Below are 20,208 nucleotides of genomic sequence, written 5' to 3' on the forward strand. Positions count from 1 at the left end.
CAAGAGTGGCACAAAGTACTTCTACAATTAGAATAAGTTGAAAAGTTTGGAAAAATATGTGAATTTTCGTGCCAAGTTTCGGGACGAAACTTCTTTTAAGAGGGGTAGATTGTAATCCCCCGTAATTTTATTATATTCTATTTATATATTTTAACGTATATTTAATATATTTAAATGTAATTTACGAATTTTAGAAATGAATATGTAATTAAAATATAATTATGTTATTACATTTTGAATATTTTAAATGATTTATGAAATCAAATTGATTTTGACTTTTACGTTAAAACGAATTAGGATTTTGGAATCACGTTCTATTGGAACTAGAAAGCAAATCCTAAATTCTTAATTCTACTCCTAGCCCACTTGAAAAGCCCAACCATTAAAACCCAAAAGAACTCAAACCCTCACCCAAAACAAATTCACGTAAAAAGAAAAATCAAGCCTCCTCTCCCTCCTTCAACTCCACGTACAGCATCCTCCCTGCAGTTTTCTCTCCTCCCTTCGTCCGCCGCTTCTGCCCAGCCACCGGACAACCATCACCGCCGGTAACTCTCTTTCTCTCCCCCTCGTGTTTCTTTCTCTCTTTCGTCGTCTTTCTCTCCTCACTCACTAACTCTTTGTTTTTCTTGCGAAGCACCACCAGTGCACGCAACAACCAGCCCTGTCGCCTGTTCCTAGCCGCCACCTACTCGCGCCGCCGGTCTATCGCATTATATTTCCCGGTAACCGCCTCTCTTGTCCTTCCTTCGTTCGTTCTTTTTCTCTGTATTTCTTGCTCTCCTCAATTGTGTTCCTGCTGTTGCACAGCCATCGCACGACCCAGCCGCGTCGACGACAACCATCAACCCAGCCGCTGCCGCGCCGCCGTCCCCGGACCGCCGGCCGCCCACTCTTCCTCTTCTTTTGGTTAATTCCTTTTAAACCCTAAGCTAATTTAATTATTTAATTACGTTTTATTAATTCAATTTATATTTTTCTTGAGTTAAGTTTATGATTTTATGATTTAATTACGAATTTAAGACTTACTTGTTTGCATAATTAAATTATCAAATTTCAGATTACATAATTCGATTGAAACAAGAATTTGAATTATTTAAGGCATGAATTTTAATGTTTTAATGGTTTTAAATCATGGTAGAATGAGTATGAATTATTGAAACTATTATTTTTATGTTCTAAGCATGATAAGTTGGTTTTGGGAAGTTTGTAAACGAATTTATATTGCTGAAAATTTAAGTATGATATTTGCAAAGAGTTTTCAACGAATTTCAATCTTTAATTCAATAATTGTTATGCTAGGAAATCAAATATTCAAGTTTTGTTATTGGAGAAAAGTTCTAAATATGTTTAGGATGCATTTAGAATGCTTTATTATGGTTACCAATGATTAGAAATTGATTGGTATTACTCGTTGGTTGTTTTAGGCGGAGAATTCTCTTTAGGCGACTTTTGAAAGTGTTAAGGTGGCCTATCAGTTTGTTTACACAAGGTACGTACATACCTGTGTGCCTGGAATGTGTGCTAATTGTTGAAACCATGTTGAATCTTGTTGTTGAACTTGGTTATGTTAATATTATTGTGGAACTTGGTGGTGTTGATATTATGGACGAACTGGGTTATATTGAATGTGCATGTTTAATACTGTTGGACAAACTTATTGAACTTATTTTGCACTATAAGAACTGTAACATGTTAGTATGGATGTTTGATACAAACATGTTGGTTGGGAACACTAGATTATTCTATATGATTGGGTTGGATCAATTGGTTGTTGTTCCCTTTCTATCTTTTCACTACTTTATAAGGGCGGAGGACCTTGTTTAGTAGGTTGAAACTTTATGCCCATATACAGGGTTGCTCATGGTTAAAGGAAAGGTTGGGTTAAGTTGGAATGAGTCTTGATTGATGCTTTTATGATCACTTACTTAATTCCAAGATAAAAACAGTTGTGAACAAATGTGAATTGTCTGGCTTATGTAATGGTCGAGTCATAACGGAATCCCAATTTGTAAATCATGTAAAGTGAAACTGAATAGCAATAGCTTTAGACTGTGCACGTCTGAAGTGACGGACAAACAGGAGTTGGGGTTCATGGTGGTAGCCCATGGCCTTTTCTGGGACCGGATTGATCACCGTGTCCTATTTTTATTTAAACGTTCCTCGATATCGCAGGTCACTGAGGTCACGGAGTCGCGCCCGTACCTCGTCTTCCTTAGTGAAGACTTCTGGATGGTCAACTCGGTCCATTGTCTATTTCAACTAAAATAATGTTATGGTTATTAAGCCTAGCTTAGTCTAGTCAAGTATAATCGTCAATTTATTATGTTTTGTCTGTCCTTACTTATACTTAGTAGTATCATGTTAGGGTTGTTGGTTTGATAGTATCATGCTAGGATTGTTGTTGTTTTAGTATGTAGTACTCAGCTTTGCTGATTACGTGCTTTGTTTGTGTGTGTTGATCATGGCTATGCCTTATTGATCCTGTGATGACCCATCTCTGGTGAGCAGTCTCTAAGGATCAATAAGCGTTGCCCATCTACAGGTTTGAAGATGATGCATCATTGGGATCGGGATTAGAGAGCTTGTAGTTCTATTCGGTTAATTAAGTGATTTAATTTGTTAACTTGGATTTGAAATTTGTCGTACTATTCGTATTTCCTTAATTCAGTTAATTGGTTTGGACCTAATATGTAATAGCTTATTTATGAACCTAAAAGTTAGTTTATGTTTTCCGCTGCAAAATTCTGAATAAGCCGTAACGTTTTCACACGGGCGATAATACTTTGATAATTCCCTACAGTTATATTTAAAAAGGGGTTATTTTAGAAAATGGGAATTGTCGGGGTGTTACACTATTCGTGTGACCCTACGGGTTCAGTCAAGAGTAAGCTGTGGATTAATATCATTAATTCCACTTGAACTGAAGCGGCCTCTAGCTAGGCATTCAGCTCACTTGATCTCACTGAATTATTAACTTGTTAATTAATACTGAACCGCATTTATTAGACTTAACATAGAATGCATACTTGGACCAAGGGCATTATTTCCTTCAGTCTCCCACTTGTCCTTAGGGACAAGTGTGCATTTCCTAATTCCTTTGTCGCTCGATGGTTGCTCTTGAACATAAGGTAAGAGTTGTCATCCTTATTATGTCCAGAGGTGTTCCTCGGTTTCAGAGTTCAACTGATCAAATAAACAGATAATCATAGCCTATGATTCATCCGAGCACGGCCATGCATTTCACAGTTTCTAGCTCTCCGAGTGGCCTTGTACAACTTTTAAGCATCTCATCCCGATTTATGGGAGGACAATCCCAATCTTGCGATCTTGAGATTAGACTTCGTTTGATAGGTGATTACCTGAGCGTTGCCTTTATAGCCTCCTTTTACGGTGCGACGGTTGTTCAACGTCAAAGCAACCAGTTCTCAAACAAGTAATCTCAAATCACTCAGGTATTGAGGATTTAGTGTCTAATAATTTAATGAAATTTACTTATGACAGATTTTCATCTCTTACAGTAAAGTTTCATAGGTCTTGTCCGATACTAGTCTTCCCAAAGTAAGTATCTATGCAAATGATTATGACATTGCCATGTCCACATAGTTCAAGAAACAGAACTACTAGTCATCTTGCATTCTAATCGTCTAACGTTTTCTATGCGTCCAATTTTATAGAAAACTCCGACTAGGGACCATTTTCAACTTTTGACATTCAAGTTCACTTGATAGACATTTCTTAGTCACAGGACTGGTCCTGACAGTCTATCTTGAATATATCGTCAAATTGAAGGGACTCATCATTTAATAAACCACAAATTAAATGGAAAAATGAATTCTTTTCATTTATTGTGAATGATTAACCAATAATGTTTTACAAAGATTTAAACTCTAAAACTTTAAAACATTAAATAGAGACATCAAAGCCATTCTCCAATATGCTTGATTCCCATAGCTGCAGTGTGCGAGTTGTGCTTCGCTTGCGGCAGAGGTTTAGTTAATGGATCTGATATGTTGTCATCAGTTCCAATTTTGCTTATCTCGACTTCTTTTCTTTCAACGAACTCTCGTAGAAGGTGAAATCTACGAAGTACATGCTTGACTCTCTGGTGGTGTCTAGGCTCTTTTGCCTGTGCAATAGCTCTGTTATTATCACAATACAGGGCTATTGGTCCTTTAATGGAGGGGACTACACCAAGTTCACCTATGAACTTCCTTAGCCATATAGCTTCCTTTGCTGCTTCATGTGCAGCAATGTACTCCGCTTCAGTTGTAGAATCCGCAATGGTGCTTTGCTTAGCACTTTTCCAGCTTACTGCTCCTCCGTTGAGGCAGAAGACAAACCCAGACTGTGATCTGAAATCATCTTTGTCGGTTTGGAAACTTGCGTCCGTATAGCCTTTAACAATTAATTCATCATCTCCACCATAGACCAGGAAGTCATCTTTGTGCCTTTTCAGGTACTTCAGAATGTTCTTGGCAGCAGTCCAATGCGCCTCTCCTGGGTCTGACTGGTATCTGCTCGTAGCACTGAGTGCGTACGCAACATCCGGGCGTGTACATATCATAGCATACATTATTGAACCAATTAATGATGCATATGGAATCCCATTCATTCGTCTACGCTCATCAAGTGTTTTTGGGCATTGAGTCTTGCTTAGAGTCATTCCATGAGACATGGGTAGGTAGCCTCGCTTGGAGTCCGCCATCTTGAACCTATTAAGCACCTTATTGACATAAGTGCTTTGACTAAGTCCAATCATCTTTTTAGATCTATCTCTGTAAATCTTGATGCCCAATATGTACTGTGCTTCTCCTAGATCCTTCATCGAAAAACATTTCCCAAGCCAAATCTTGACAGAGTTCAACATAGGAATGTCATTTCCGATAAGCAATATGTCGTCGACATATAATACTAGGAAAGCAATTTTGCTCCCACTGACCTTCTTGTATACACAAGATTCGTCTGCGTTCTTGATGAAACCAAAGTCACTGACTGCTTCATCAAAACGTATATTCCAGCTCCTGGATGCCTGCTTCAATCCGCAGATTGATTTCTTTAGCTTGCATACCTTCTTAGCATTCTTTGGATCCTCAAAACCTTCAGGCTGTGTCATAAACACAGTTTCTGTTAAAACGCCGTTTAAGAAAGCAGTTTTGACATCCATCTGCCATATTTCGTAATCGTAATATGCAGCGATTGCTAACATTATTCGAATAGACTTTAGCATTGCAACTGCTGAAAAGGTTTCATCGTAATCCACACCGTGGACTTGCCTGTAACCTTTTGCAACCAATCTAGCTTTGAAAACTTCAAGTTTCCCATCCTTGTCCTTTTTCAGTTTGAAAACCCATTTGCTTCCAATGGCTTGATAGCCATCTGGCAAATCAACCAAATCCCATACTTGGTTTTCAGACATGGAGTCTAATTCAGATTGCATGGCTTCTTGCCATTGCTTGGAGCTAGGGCTCGTCATAGCTTGTTTGTAAGTCGCATGTTCATCACTTTCAAGTAATAGAACGTCATAGCTCTCGTTCGTCAAAATACCTAAGTACCTTTCCGGTTGAGATCTATATCTTTGCGATCTACGCGGGGTAACATTTCTAGATTGACCATGATTCTCACCAGATTCTTCTAAAGATCTCTGAGTTTCATCCTGAATGTCATCTTGAGCATTCTCTAGAGTTTGTTGTTCGACTCGAATTTCTTCGAGGTCTATTTTTCTCCCACTTGTCATTTTGGAAATGTGATCTTTCTCCAAAAAGACACCATCTCGAGCAACAAACACTTTGTTCTCAGATGTATTGTAGAAGTAATACCCCTTTGTTTCCTTTGGATAGCCCACAAGGATACATTTGTCAGATTTTGGATGAAGTTTGTCTGAAATTAATCGTTTGACGTATACTTCACATCCCCAAATCTTAAGAAAAGACACATTTGGAGGCTTTCCAAACCATAATTCGTATGGAGTATTTTCGACAGCTTTAGACGGAGCTCTATTTATAGTGAGTGCAGCTGTATTTAGTGCATGTCCCCAAAATTCTAATGGAAGTTCGGCCTGACCCATCATTGACCTGACCATGTCTAGCAAGGTTCTGTTCCTCCGTTCCGACACACCGTTCCATTGTGGTGTTCCAGGAGGAGTCAACTCTGATAGAATTCCACATTCTTTCAGATGGTCATCAAATTCATAGCTCAGATATTCACCGCCTCTGTCAGACCGCAGTGCCTTAATCTTCTTGCCTAATTGATTCTCTACTTCACTCTGAAATTCCTTGAATTTGTCAAAGGATTCAGACTTATGCTTCATTAGGTAGACATAACCATACCTACTGAAGTCATCAGTGAAAGTGATAAAGTAGCTGAAACCACCTCTAGCATTTGTACTCATTGGTCCACATACATCTGTATGGATTAAACCCAATAGTTCATTTGCTCTTTCTCCAACTTTAGAGAAAGGTTGCTTTGTCATTTTGCCAAGTAAACATGATTCGCATTTACCATAATCCTCTAAGTCAAATGGCTCTAGAATTCCTTCCTTTTGAAGTCTTTCTAAGCGTTTCAAGTTTATATGGCCTAATCGACAATGCCACAGATAGGTGAGATCTGAATCATCCTTTTTGGCCTTTTTGGTATTTATGTTATATACTTGTTTGTCGTGATCTAATAAATAAAGTCCATTGACTAATCTAGTAGATCCATAAAACATCTCTTTAAAATAAAACGAACAACTATTGTCTTTTATTAAAAAGGAAAATCCCTTAGCATCTAAGCAAGAAACTGAAATGATGTTTTTAGTAAGACTTGGAACATGGAAACATTCTTCCAGTTCCAAAACTAGCCCGGAGGGCAACGACAAATAGTAAGTTCCTACGGCTAATGCAGCAATCCGTGCTCCATTTCCCACTCGTAGGTCGACTTCACCCTTGCTTAACTTTCTACTTCTTCTTAGTCCCTGTGGATTGGAACATAAGTGTGAGCCACAACCTGTATCTAATACCCAAGAAGTTGAATTAGCAAGTATACAGTCTATAACGAAAATACCTGAAGATGGAACGACTGTTCCGTTCTTCTGATCTTCCTTTAGCTTCAAGCAATCTCTCTTCCAATGCCCCTTCTTCTTGCAGTAGAAGCATTCGGATTCAGAAGTGGGTTGGCTGACCTTCCTCTTTGCAGATTTGGCGCCAGTTTGCTTAGTTGGGCTGGCCTTGTTGCCACCTTTCTTAGCATTCCTCTTCTTTCCAGATTTCTTGAACTTGCCCCCACGCACCATAAGCACATCCTGCTTATCACTTTTGAGCGTCTTTTCAGCGGTCTTCAGCATACCGTGAAGCTCAGTGAGCGTTTTGTCCAGACTATTCATACTGTAGTTCAGTTTGAACTGATCATACCCACTATGAAGAGAATGGAGGATGGTGTCTATAGCCATTTCCTGAGAAAATTGCTGATCCAGCCGACTCATATTCTCAATGAGTCCAATCATTTTGAGAACATGTGGACTTACGGGCTCGCCTTTCTTAAGTTTGGTCTCAAGAATTTGCCTATGAGTCTCGAATCTTTCGACTCGAGCCAGATCTTGGAACATGTTCTTCAACTCACTGATGATTGTGAAAGCATCTGAGTTGATGAACGTTTTCTGCAGATCCGCACTCATGGTGGCGAGCATTAGACATTTCACATCCTTGTTGGCATCAATCCAACGATTGAGGGCTGCCTGAGTGACCCCGTCGCCTGCAGCTTCGGGCATCGCCTCATCTAGGACATACTCCTTTTCTTCCTGCATAAGAACTATTTGCAAGTTCCTTTGCCAGTCAAGGAAGTTTTTCCCGTTCAACTTCTCCTTTTCGAGAATTGATCGAATGTTGAATGAATTGTTGTTTGCCATATTAAAAACTACAATTGAAAAGAATAAACAAATAAATAACCATTCACAGTTTCTCTTAATAAACTTAAATTCTAGAATACATGCATAATTCAATGTTTATTAAGCATTTTATTCAAGTTATGTGTTCCGGCAGGTGTGAATAAAATGATTCCAAGATCCTAAAATCATTGAAGAACTAAGCACAGTTTGTCGACTTAATCCTAGAACATCTTAGGTAAGCAAAAGCCTTTTGTTAATAGTCTAGAAACTATTCTTGGTTGATAGGTACGTCTAAGAACTTATTAGGTAAACCTATCGAATTTGCCACGACATAAAAGGACTCCTTACTTATATCGTTGAGTTTCACCAAAACTAACATGTACTCACAATTATTTGTGTACCTTGCCCCTTTAGGACCAATAAGTAACACCTCGCTGAGCGAAAACTATTACTAGATTGATGTAAAGGATATACAAGCAAGTGTATATTTTGGCATGGCACCTTTTAACTCAATTTTTAAGTTTGGAACTTAAGGCTCTTACTATGTTGGTTAGATTTTAAGTGAACTAAAATCCTTAATCATGCAACATAATCAAGCTTTTGATCTCATGCATTTTAAGACATATTTAAAAGCAATAAATAACTTAAAACATGCATAAGATATTTGTGATCTAGTATGGCCCGACTTCATCTTGAAGCTTTAACTTCAAAGTCCGTCTTGAAAATCTCCGTGGGAGGCACTATTTTCTTCAAATAGGATAAGCTATAACTAATTACAACTATTTGATGGTACGCAGACCATATTTGAATTGCACGCCCATGGGCCGCTCGCACACAGCCATCGCTGGCCATGTGCGCGCAGCCCATGCGCTCGTCGCATAGCTGCTGCATCTCCATCGCAAGCCATCGCACGTTGTGGTGCTTGCTGCGCGCGCGCCAGCGCTCGTCGCACGCGAGCCATCGCTCGCAGTGCGCGCTCGCCAGCGCTCGCTGTGCGCGCTCGCCAGCGCTCGCTGTGCGCGCGAGCCATCGCTCGTTGTGCGCGCGAGCCATCGCTCGCTGGGCGCGCGACATCGCTCGCTGGGCGTGCGACATCGCTCGCTGGGCGCGCGACATCGCTCGCTGGGCGCGCGACATCGCTCGCTGGGCGCGCGACATCGCTCGCTGGGCGCGCGACATCGCTCGCTGGGCGCGCGACATCGCTCGCTGGGCGCGCGACATCGCTCGCTGGGCGCGCGACATCGCTCGCTGGGCGCGCGAGCAACGCTGGGCGCAGCGCTCGTGGCACGCGAGCTTGCGCTCGCTGCGCGCGAGGCTGCGCGCTCTTGCGCGAGGCAGCGCGCGTTGTGGCGCAGCTCGCTTGCTGCCCACACGCGACTGCCTTGGCTTGCCTTTCGCCCATGCCCATTCGTCCATTGCTCGTGGCCCACGACACAAGGCAGGGCTGCTGCCTTGTGCTCATGCACTACGCCCTTGCTCATTGCATTTGTGCCGCACGGGCGACGAGCTCCCTTGCTCGTCGTCGCATGCCCGCATTATACAACACCCCTTAAGGGTAACACGAAGCGTCCATTGCTTTGTGCGTGCAAGTTATATGAACGAATCGCATAAAAATTTAAAATTTATATTTAAAATTAATGACAAATTAATAAATAATATTAATTTCATAATTTTAGGGCGAAAAATCGAAAAATTTATTATTCAATTGATTTCCGATTGTTATGGATTCAAGTCTAGGTCATAAAAATTTAAAATTTATCATAAATTTACAATTTTTATGGTGGTTTTTAATCATAGGTTTCTAATTAAATTATAATTAATTATGAAAATCAAATTAATTCTAAATTATTCTAATTTTCAACAAATTAATCATAATTACAAATTAGATTGCATAATTAACAAGGCTAGGCATTCAAACTTGTTAAACATATACAATAGGTCAATCAAAAATTCAAGATTTATCAACAAGAATCGCAAATATTTAATTTAACATCTTAAATTTACGAAATTTTGCATTCGAAAAACTAAAACCTTCGAGAAGTCATAGTTAGTCTTCGAATTTGAGAATTCTGGGTTCGGCAGAAAAATACTATTTTTGTCAAAATTTTAGAATGCCTTTTACATGCGGAATTGACACAAAAATCACTCGATTTGGATGAGTAACGAAGAAACTGCCGAAAAACTGCGTACGTATAATTAAATAAACGCAATTTGCAATTAATTAACAATTACGAAAATTAATCACCCCTTTTAATTCTTGCAAATTTGTAATATTTAACCATGTTCATGCAATTTAGATTATGAAAATAATAAGGGGCTCGTGATACCACTGTTAGGTTATGATACATATGATATTACATAAATCATGCGGAAACAACCATTAACCTAGGATTACATATTATTTACACATAATCATATAGCATAATTTAGATGCATACTCTTTGTTGCGTGCCCTCCCTAGCTGCGCCCGAACCGAGCAAGAACAAGTCTTTAGGACTCCAAGTGTCGTCCCTCCGTAGATAGTCCACAGCACGTCCGGATCCGCCTTAAGATTGACCAACTAGAATCGCCCTTAAGGTACTAGAATTTTCGGCACTTTTGAGCAAGATGTGTGGCTGAATTTTTCTCTCAAAAACTCACTTTGAATACTTGAAACTCGTTATAAATTGTGAACCCAGGCCACATATTTATAGGGTTATGGAAAGGGAATTGGAATCCTATTCAGATACAAATTAATTAAACCTAGAATCCTACAAGAACTCTAATTTAATTAATTTATCAAATAGAATTAGGAATTTAATCATTAACCGAACTCTGCACGTTTTAGGAAACGTGCACGAACACAAACACTTACGCACACACACACGGCAGCCACGATGGGCCGCCCATGCGTGCGTGCGAGCAGCAGCCCACGCAGCGAGGCCTGCGCGAGCCACAAGCCCACGCAAGCACCCGCGCGCGCTGCGCGCGCTGTGCGCGCTGCCACGGCCTGCTGGGCCTGGCCTTGCGCTGGGCCTGGCGTGGCTGTTTGTGTGGCGCGCTTGGCTTGCTGGGCGATGGCCTGGCTTCGTGCTGGGCCCTCGTCCGGCAGGCCTCGTCCGATGCTTTTTCGTACGATACGCTTCCGATTAAATTTCTGATTCCGGAATTCATTTCCGATACGAACAATATTTAACATTTCCGATTCCGGAATTAATTTCCGTTTCGAACAAATATTTAATATTTCCGTTTCCAGAATTATTTTCCGATTCCGGTAATATTTCCGATTCTGACAATATTTCCGTTTCCGGCAATATTTCCGATTCTGGTAATATTTCCATTTCCGATAATATTTTCCGATACGTACCATGTTTCCGTTTCCGGCAACATCTACGACTTGGATAATATTTATATTTCCGATACGATCCATATTTCCGTTTCCGGTAATATCATCGTTTCCGGAGTATTCATTTCTTGCCTGTGACGATCTCAGCTCCCACTGAAACCAAGATCCGTCGATTCCGAATATCCATAGATGGAGTATTTAATGCCATTAAATACTTGATCCGTTTACGTACTATTCGTGTGACCCTACGGGTTCAGTCAAGAGTAAGCTGTGGATTAATATCATTAATTCCACTTGAACTGAAGCGGCCTCTAGCTAGGCATTCAGCTCACTTGATCTCACTGAATTATTAACTTGTTAATTAATACTGAACCGCATTTATTAGACTTAACATAGAATGCATACTTGGACCAAGGGCATTATTTCCTTCAGTAATAACATCTAGGGGATGGACAAATATAAAATTTTGTGCTTCCGAATTGTATCATAATGTCGTCCTTTGAACTATGAGAGTAGGAGTTCATTACTTTACAATTCATCCAATGGGCCTCAAGCCCATCCCTTCCAATGTTTCCAAAACTAGTTTTCATTATAGGCCTTTTCGTTTACGGATCCGCTTTATTCATTTCAGACTTTACACAGTCTAAAGATTTACTCAATAGACAACATATCTTTGACGGCTTTATACCTCAAACGAATGTGTCTTTCTTCCATTAAAGGCATGGTTCTTTGCAACAACAATTGCAACTGAAGGAGCTGGCTTCCCCCACACTGGAATATCTGCAAGCACATTCCTCAACCATTTTGCCTCATAACCTGCCAATTCAATAGCAATAAATTTATATTCCATATTAGTCATAACAGTCTGTACAAGATTGCTTGCAAGATTTCCAAGATACAGCTCCACCCCATAGGGTGAAGAATAACAACTATTGGAGTGGACTTTATAATTATCAGATACCAAATAGGCATCACATGATCTCTCCAAAAAATCCTGGAAATTTAGAGTAGTGCTCCAATCCATGGTACCCATATGGTACCTGAAGCAATCACCTTATAGCATCCCAATAATCATTACTTGGGCTATGATTGTACCTGCTCAATCCACTCACAGAATAATCAATGTCAAGCGTAGTGACTACGAAACATAACACTACCAACAATCTTAGCATATTTAGATTGACAAACTAGATCACTTTTATCTTTAAGTGGATGTTTTCAAAAGGAGTCCTAACTTGATCGACATTAAATGAGAAAAACGTTTTAAGCAAATATTCAACTTGTGAGACAGACTAAGACAAATTCCATTTGGTTTCCTTATGAATTTACCCCCCAAATCACATTTGCCTCATTCATGTGGTTTATCATTTCAAAATTCTGAAATTAGAAATTTTTTTATCTCATTTATTCGATCCAAGTTAGTGTCATATTATATCATCCACATAAAGACAAGCGATCACACAACAAAGAGAATCATGCTTAGAACAAACACAAGAGTCACCTTTAATGACATGAAAAACATTACCAGACATAATCTTGTCAAACTTGTAATGCGTCATTTAGGAGCTTGCTTAAGTTCTTCAACGTAAGACTTAACCAACTTACAGACCTTGTTCTGTTAACATCTTAGATTCAGTCCTATGAGCTTAGCTTCATAATGTAAAGTGAAGTATACTTATGCTTCGCATCTTCTCATAACATTACACATTGTCACCTAATGAAAAAAACAAATTTACTAGTAATGATATGATCTTCCCAACTGCAAAGCAACAACAAATCAAGAGTAAGTGATCACTGCATTATCCTTTCAAACACATTAGCATAATATTTTGAGGGTACTTTCTCAAAGACTATTAATAATAGTATGTTAGAACCACAACAAGTGAATATTAGATAATTGACAATTACCAAACATTCTCCATGCAATGAGAATAAAATTAAATGTGCATGTACCAATTCATTAGCCTTACCAAGCCATCAAGTGTCATATAATTGACCTCGAACCTTCATCTTGGTTTAAGACATGGATCTATATATTAGTCTCACCAACATCATTATAGCGTGTGAGAACCAACAACATATGATTACCATCATCCATATTTGCACATCAAAGCTAATAGTTTAGGATACACACATGCAATACATCCCAAACATTATAAGCCAAGAAAAGGAGTAGTTTATAATAAAACTTCTCATACCACTATGTACGTAGGTGTTTGAAACGATTCTTTCGTAGCTTTACAAACATACTCACCTTACCAAGTTTGCAACTAACTTCTTATTTAGTCTCAAGTATTGTACTAGCTCACCCCCACATTACACAACTATTTACCAAAATAAATAGTATGCATAAACGGGGCACAAGTAAAACATATATGAATAATAATAAATATTCATATATTATAAAGCGATTAAATACTTCCTTACTACCGTGCCTGATGAATATACTATCATCATTGCACCTGTTCGCCAAGTAGTATATGAGTAACCTCATTAGTATTGCTAGCATCACACGAAAATAGTGGTATCAACCGTGAGTCTAACACACCAGCACAATCTTACTAGCAACCAATTTCGTACCACAACTTACATACTCGTCAGTGTTCAAAATGAATTTCAACCCTACATTTTCCACTAAAGTATTAAATAAAAAATCTAACATGAGACAAGAGAGGGTACATGAAATCAATCAATATATGTAAATAAGTCAAAACTTGACAATAATAATATTGAGAATGAACCACCCTTTAACCGCACATACTTGTTTTTGACCACTAAGAACAAATTGTTTATCCAACAATTCGACACCAAAAGTCCTCAACAATAAATTTCAGGCTGAACAAGTGTTGGGATAAGCTTTACAAATTCCAACCCAGAACATACAAAATTACAAACTAGATACAATATAGTGTCTTGAGTCTTCAAGGAATAGAGTAAGTTCACATTAACGATATGGAGTCTCCTAACTTCTCCTCAAAAATAATCCATGACCTATCACATTATTATCGCACAAGCAGTCTAATCTTAGTAACCAGATTTTTTTCACAAATAATCCGGCAATAATTTAATTGTCAAATACATGGATATGTATGGTTATATTTTTATCGGAATAAAATGCACTAAAATGAAAATAATTAAACAACATTTACATAAAATTGAAAATTTGTTAATCCCACTAAAACTTTTACGAAAGTAAATTATTAAATGTCGAATTTGCAAAATAGGAATAACTAAGAGAAAAAAAATTTTACATTACATTCTTATAAGAAACTCAATTTTAATTTTTTTTCATTATATTATACATCACCTGTTTAACAAAAAAATGTGAAGTATAAAAATAAAAGGTAAGCAAAGTAGCAAAGTTAAGTAAGTAAACAAAGAAAAGGTACGTAAGCACTGTGTTATAATTTTGTGCATAATTTTTTCGGATTTTTCATGAAATACCCCCGAATTTTGGCGTAATTCACCAAATGCCCCTCGACTTTCAGAAATTCACCAAATGCCCCTCACAAATGACTTAATACCCAAAATACCCTTACTAATGATGCGCCGTTAGTCCTCCGTTAACCTAATTTTCAAATTCACCAAATACCCCTATTTTAATACTTATTTCACCAAATACCCTTATTCAGAAACTTAATTCACCAAATACCAATAACTTAAAATTACTCATTTTGATGCTCAACGGCTAGTTTTTGTGTTTGAAAATTAGCCGTTGCTTATTGTTTGCTTATAAATACTCTTTTTCTGACGGTTTATTGTAGTTTTCCTATTATTTTGTTAATTTCATATCATTTTTGTCATGAGTTTTCTTTCAAAATCATCATCCACACCCAATGAGTCCACATATGTAAGAGTCCCAAATAAATTTTGTTATCATGGGAGAAAATTTGACATCCGAATATCTGATACAACACTCAATCTGAAGCTCCGGTACAACACTAAAACAGAAAACACTCCTAAAAACACCTCAAAACGTCGCAACTCTTCAAGAAAATAGCTACTTCTTTTGTACCTTATTCTTTATGTGACCAATTAATTATATTTACCACGCAATCGGAAGGTATTCCTTTTTCAATATGGGAAATATCTTTAACATATGCAAACAGATTAAAAATAAAGCTCTTATTAATTTTATTCTAACGCATATGTTCCAGCTACCTCGGCTTCTATTGCTTCCATGCCACATATTTAACGTTAACTCCCTTTTGTCTCCTGTCTCTACTGCCTCCAAACATCTTTCTTCAATCTCCTAACTTTCTCTCAACCTTACAGTCGAGGCATAAAGGTTTTCCCACTTTTCTTTTGAGCTAGGTCCTATTGACATGGTCAGATTTATGGACAAATGTCTATTTTTGGATTTGAGGGAACAAGAAAAAAAAATGAAACTAAGGTATGTTCCAAAGCTCATGAACCAGTGAAAAAACATGAATCTTGGCACAAAGATTTGCCTCCAAACTCAAGATTTTCACATCATGAATCCAAGTTGAAATCGAGGTTGTGATAAAAATGTATGTGTTATTGAACTTGATTTCTTAGTTTCTTTACCATTCGGACAATAAGAAAATTAAGGTGTTAGCTTTAGATTGAATTACTTCAGCTTCACTTACATAAGATCCCTTTGAAAATGGGGTTTTTTGGCCTTTTGCTCAGCTAAAGTGCATTGTCTTTACTGGATGAGGCCTGAACTTATTGGATCATAATTGAAACTTACTGAGTGTTGTATCGGAGCCTCAGATGGAAATTTCCTCCCATAATATTAGAAATTGTTTGGGACTCTTACATATGTGGATTCATGGGTGTGGATGATGATTTTGAAAGAAAACTCATGACAAAAATGATATGAAATTAACAAAACAATAGAAAAACTACAATAAATAGTCAGAAAACGGGTTTTTATAAGCAAACAATAAGCAACGGCTAATTTTCAAACATAAAAACTAGCCTCTGAGCATCAAAATGGGTAATTTTAAGTTATGTGTATTTGGTGAATTAAGTTTCAGAATAGGGGTATTATAAGAAATAAGTAATAAAATAGGGGTATTTGGTGAATTTAAAAATTAGGCTAACGGAGGACTAACGGCGCGTCATTAGTAAGGGTATTTTGGGTATTAAGTCATTTGTGAGGGGCATTTGGTGAATTTCTGAAAGTCGAGGGGCATTTGGTGAATTACGCCATAATTCGGGGGTATTTCATGAAAAATCCGTAATTTTTTTTTTCTTCTAAAATCACTTATTTAATTTCTCTTAAATGACTCTAAAAGAATTTTTCCTAATATATCTGAACTTATTTAAATTTATCTTAACATTAATTTTTTGGTTGTAATAAGTCAAAATAAGTTGAGCATTACAAATCATTCATGATTCATATAACAAAGTTGTTAAAAAATAACTACGAGTACTTATTTTTTGTAGAAAATTGAGTCAAATAACTTTTTTTAATCCTATTGCATCATGTTTTTTCACCTTATCTCCACACTTCAGGAAAAATAGTTAAGATAAATACAGTTAAACTCATACTACGTATGAGATAAGTTTAAGAAATATAAGGACTTATTAAACAGTAATAGAAGGTTCATTGGACGATTAAGATATTTTAAAGTTCGAGCCGACCTCAAATATTTTTGACATTTTCTATGGTTCTATCATTGTTTAGTTTCATCTTCTATGTTGTTGCAAGGGTTGTTACCTTCATTGTAATTATTTGAGTAAGCTATTGTGAAACCATGAATCCAATGATAAATGTGTGGGCATGATTTATATAGATGTAATTTTTTCAAACTTGAGGACTAAATTGTATTTTTAGCTTAACTAATACAATCCTCTAATTGAAAAGGCTCAATTGAACAACTTTTTTGGAATTAGAGGATTCATCCCAATCCTCTATTTCAATCCTTTTACTCAGAAACACCTAAATTAGAGGATTGAATTGGTCAAACCTTTAAATTGGCCAAATCCTCTAATTATTTGCCAATCCTCTAACAACCAAACAGGGCCATAGCGTAACTTATTTCAAGCTGGCTAAGATATGATACATCATACATCATTACATCTACTCGTACTACTCTACAGTACATTAAGTTGACATTCATTTTTCAATTTTTGATCTGATTTCAAAACCAAATCTTGTTCATCAATGCCACTAACCAATGTAGAGAGAGACACTTTAGATAGAGAGAGAGAGAAATTGCACATGCAACTGCAAGAATTCAGTAGATAAAACCAAAAATTTAGCTTCTATACAAACATCACCTAGATTTGTCTATTCTTGATGATCTTTGAGATCCAACTATTACAATTTCTCTTCTTGTTCGATCAGACCAAAATACCCTCGGTTTTCTCCCTAAACTCATACTGGAGTGACCAAGAAAAACGTGGGTATTTTGGATATTCTACAGTCTACACCCCCATCAACAAAAAATATCCTTGGGAAAATTCAATTAAAATTACTCCTATTCGGCCCTAAAAATAAAACTAGTAGGTCCGTATACAACGAGTATATGGTACACAACAATTTTGTTCGCCCAAAATCATAAACTCCTAGCTATAATTTGAGTTCACGAAATCTGTTGTACACAATAAACCCGTTCGTACACATTTTTACTTGTTGTGAAGAGGATCCGGGCAGCTTGGGACTTTTCTCTTGATATCATCTAATGCACTTGATGAACCTCTATTGAATTGAAGTGCAGTGGCGTTGAACTTGAAATACTTGGCGAACAAATCATCATCATCATCATCATCTTCCTTGCCATTATTATTTTTGGCGTTCAAGTTTTTGTCCGGAAAGGACCGTATAGCCCTCACTGACTGACATACTAGCATGAATACGATCAGTATTACAATTCCGACTGTCATAATTACAGATATTTTCTTGCCGCCGTCAAACCACATTGCCGGTTGACCCACATAAAGGTTTCTTTAAAAGAAAAAAGAAAAAAAAAGTAGCGCCTTTATATAGTGGAGAAGATTTTGAATAATTAATTAAATTGGAAAATATTGCAGCAACATTTTTGTTTTTGAAGCTTAAAGCAGACAACAATTACAGAGGTCTGACTTGAGTTTGTATGGGAGAGGGGAATGAAGGAGAAGGGGATCGGAGGAGCTATAACGTGAAATTTTAGGAGAGAGAAAGTGAGAGTGATAGAAAGAGAGAGACAGAGAAGGTGAGGGACGGATAAATGGGGTTTTCAACTTACATGCTATTGGGCCCACGTGATGAGGACCCAACCGTCTCTCATTCATTCACTTGCCTTTTTCTATTCTAAATATTTCTATATAAATGCTATTTTTGTTGGTATTATTACGGCCAATTGACCGATTTGGTAAAAAAAGTATTGTAATTTGATTAACTATTCTATTATAGAAATGGCTTAAATTAATGTATCTGTTTGAATACTAGGGACTAGGGAGGATTTCTAACACCGTTTACATAAAGACTAGAGGATCAATTCGGACAAACAAATCGGGTATGAGTTGAATTTATCAGTTTGAGTTGAAATGGGTTTATTTGACTATCGGGTCGGATTGATAGATGTTGGTTCATATCGGGTCGTTATGACCGGATTGGGTCATCTCGGTTCGAGTTGGAAAACAACCGGTTGTAAACAAGTCTAATTGGATTATAACAGGTAGTTCATATCATATTGGGCCTGGTTCATCTAATAACGGTCTGAAATGAGTCAGATTAGCCGGGTTACATTGGATTCAGGTTCCTATCATTTCGGTTCTTATCGATTTGGGTTCATACCGTGTGGATAAATATGTAATATGATAATGTTTGATGGTTTTAGATTATTCTCTGAAGTTACATATCTTAAAGTAAACCCAACCAAGTCTTTTATCTATTGTTTTTTTTTGAAAGCTATTAAAGCAAACTACGAATAAAACAATGTCCGTTCTCGACCTTTGTGCTAGACAATGGGCTTGGCGGACTACAGAACGACTCACTTTAAGGATAAGAAATTTTGGTATTTACTACCTTAACCATACACCACTTTTGTATTTACTACCTTATGAAATTTTTATTTTAAATTACTACCTTAAACTTTCAATTTTTTTATTTACTACCACTTTACGGTTTTCTAATTTCAAAATTAAGATATCTTTTTCGTTTCTTAATCGTTTAAAGTGATTCAAAGTTCATTATCTTTCTTTTACTGCAGGTATTTCATTGAGAACAACATTCCAAAACAATTATTTTGATAATTCATAAATAATATAAAATTTTATAAATAATATTTAATTCGTTTTACCTTTTACAAAATGTTAAAAGCAAGATCCCTATGTAATCTTTACACATAAATGAGAAGAATGAGTTTTGAATCACTTAAAATGCTTAAGAAACGAAAGAGATATCTCTATTTTAAAATGAGAAAACTGTAAAGTGGTAGTAAGTACAAAAAATTGGAACTTTAAGGTAGTAATAAAAAATAAAATTTTCATAAGGTAGTAAATACAAAAGTGGTGTATTTTTAAGGTAGTAAATACCAAAAAATCCTTAAGGGTAAGAACAGAAGAAGCTAAAGATGTCACATGGTTGATTTCCCTCACTACTGGTCTGACCTCCGGTTGGCTGGAATTCAGGTCCTTAGTATGATCCACAACATTTTTACAGTCCGTTTTGATGATAATATTCATTCCACACTTGAGCCCTTCCCTAAGACCGCGAAGAATAGCCTTACATTCAGCCTGGATATGCGAGACCGCAAAAATTCTATATGCACCCGAGATATGCCTGAAGGTGCCACATTCAACGGCCCACCCCACTACCGCTGCCCACGAGCTATCCTTACCGTTCCTGCTATTCTTCCAAGCTGCATCAACTAGGATTGAAACAATAACATGGGAGTCCACTGAGTCGTACTGTACTTCCAGAAGTCGCCCATCTCTCTTTCTCCTCCTCTACCATTAATACCTCTGTCCTGCAATCAAGACTTCCTCCTAGCTCCTCCGAGTCTAACAACCTCTTCCCATCTGGTCTTAAGGTCATCAATGAGATGCATGACTGAGTCCAGGC

The 20,208-nt window shown here is 37.4% G+C and overlaps 1 long non-coding RNA gene across 1 annotated transcript; it reads left to right on the forward strand.

Moving 5' to 3' along the window:
• The first annotated feature begins 285 nt into the window (after positions 1-285).
• LOC130469201 (uncharacterized) lies at positions 286-2,809 on the forward strand. Its single transcript, XR_008929600.1, has 5 exons — positions 286-548; positions 638-725; positions 811-909; positions 1,428-1,492; positions 2,512-2,809. It is a non-coding gene; the product is annotated as an uncharacterized lncRNA (long non-coding RNA).
• The last annotated feature ends 17,399 nt before the right edge of the window (positions 2,810-20,208 follow it).

This window comes from Spinacia oleracea, chromosome 3 (assembly GCF_020520425.1).
Source record: "Spinacia oleracea cultivar Varoflay chromosome 3, BTI_SOV_V1, whole genome shotgun sequence".
Lineage (NCBI taxonomy): Eukaryota > Viridiplantae > Streptophyta > Magnoliopsida > Caryophyllales > Amaranthaceae > Spinacia > Spinacia oleracea.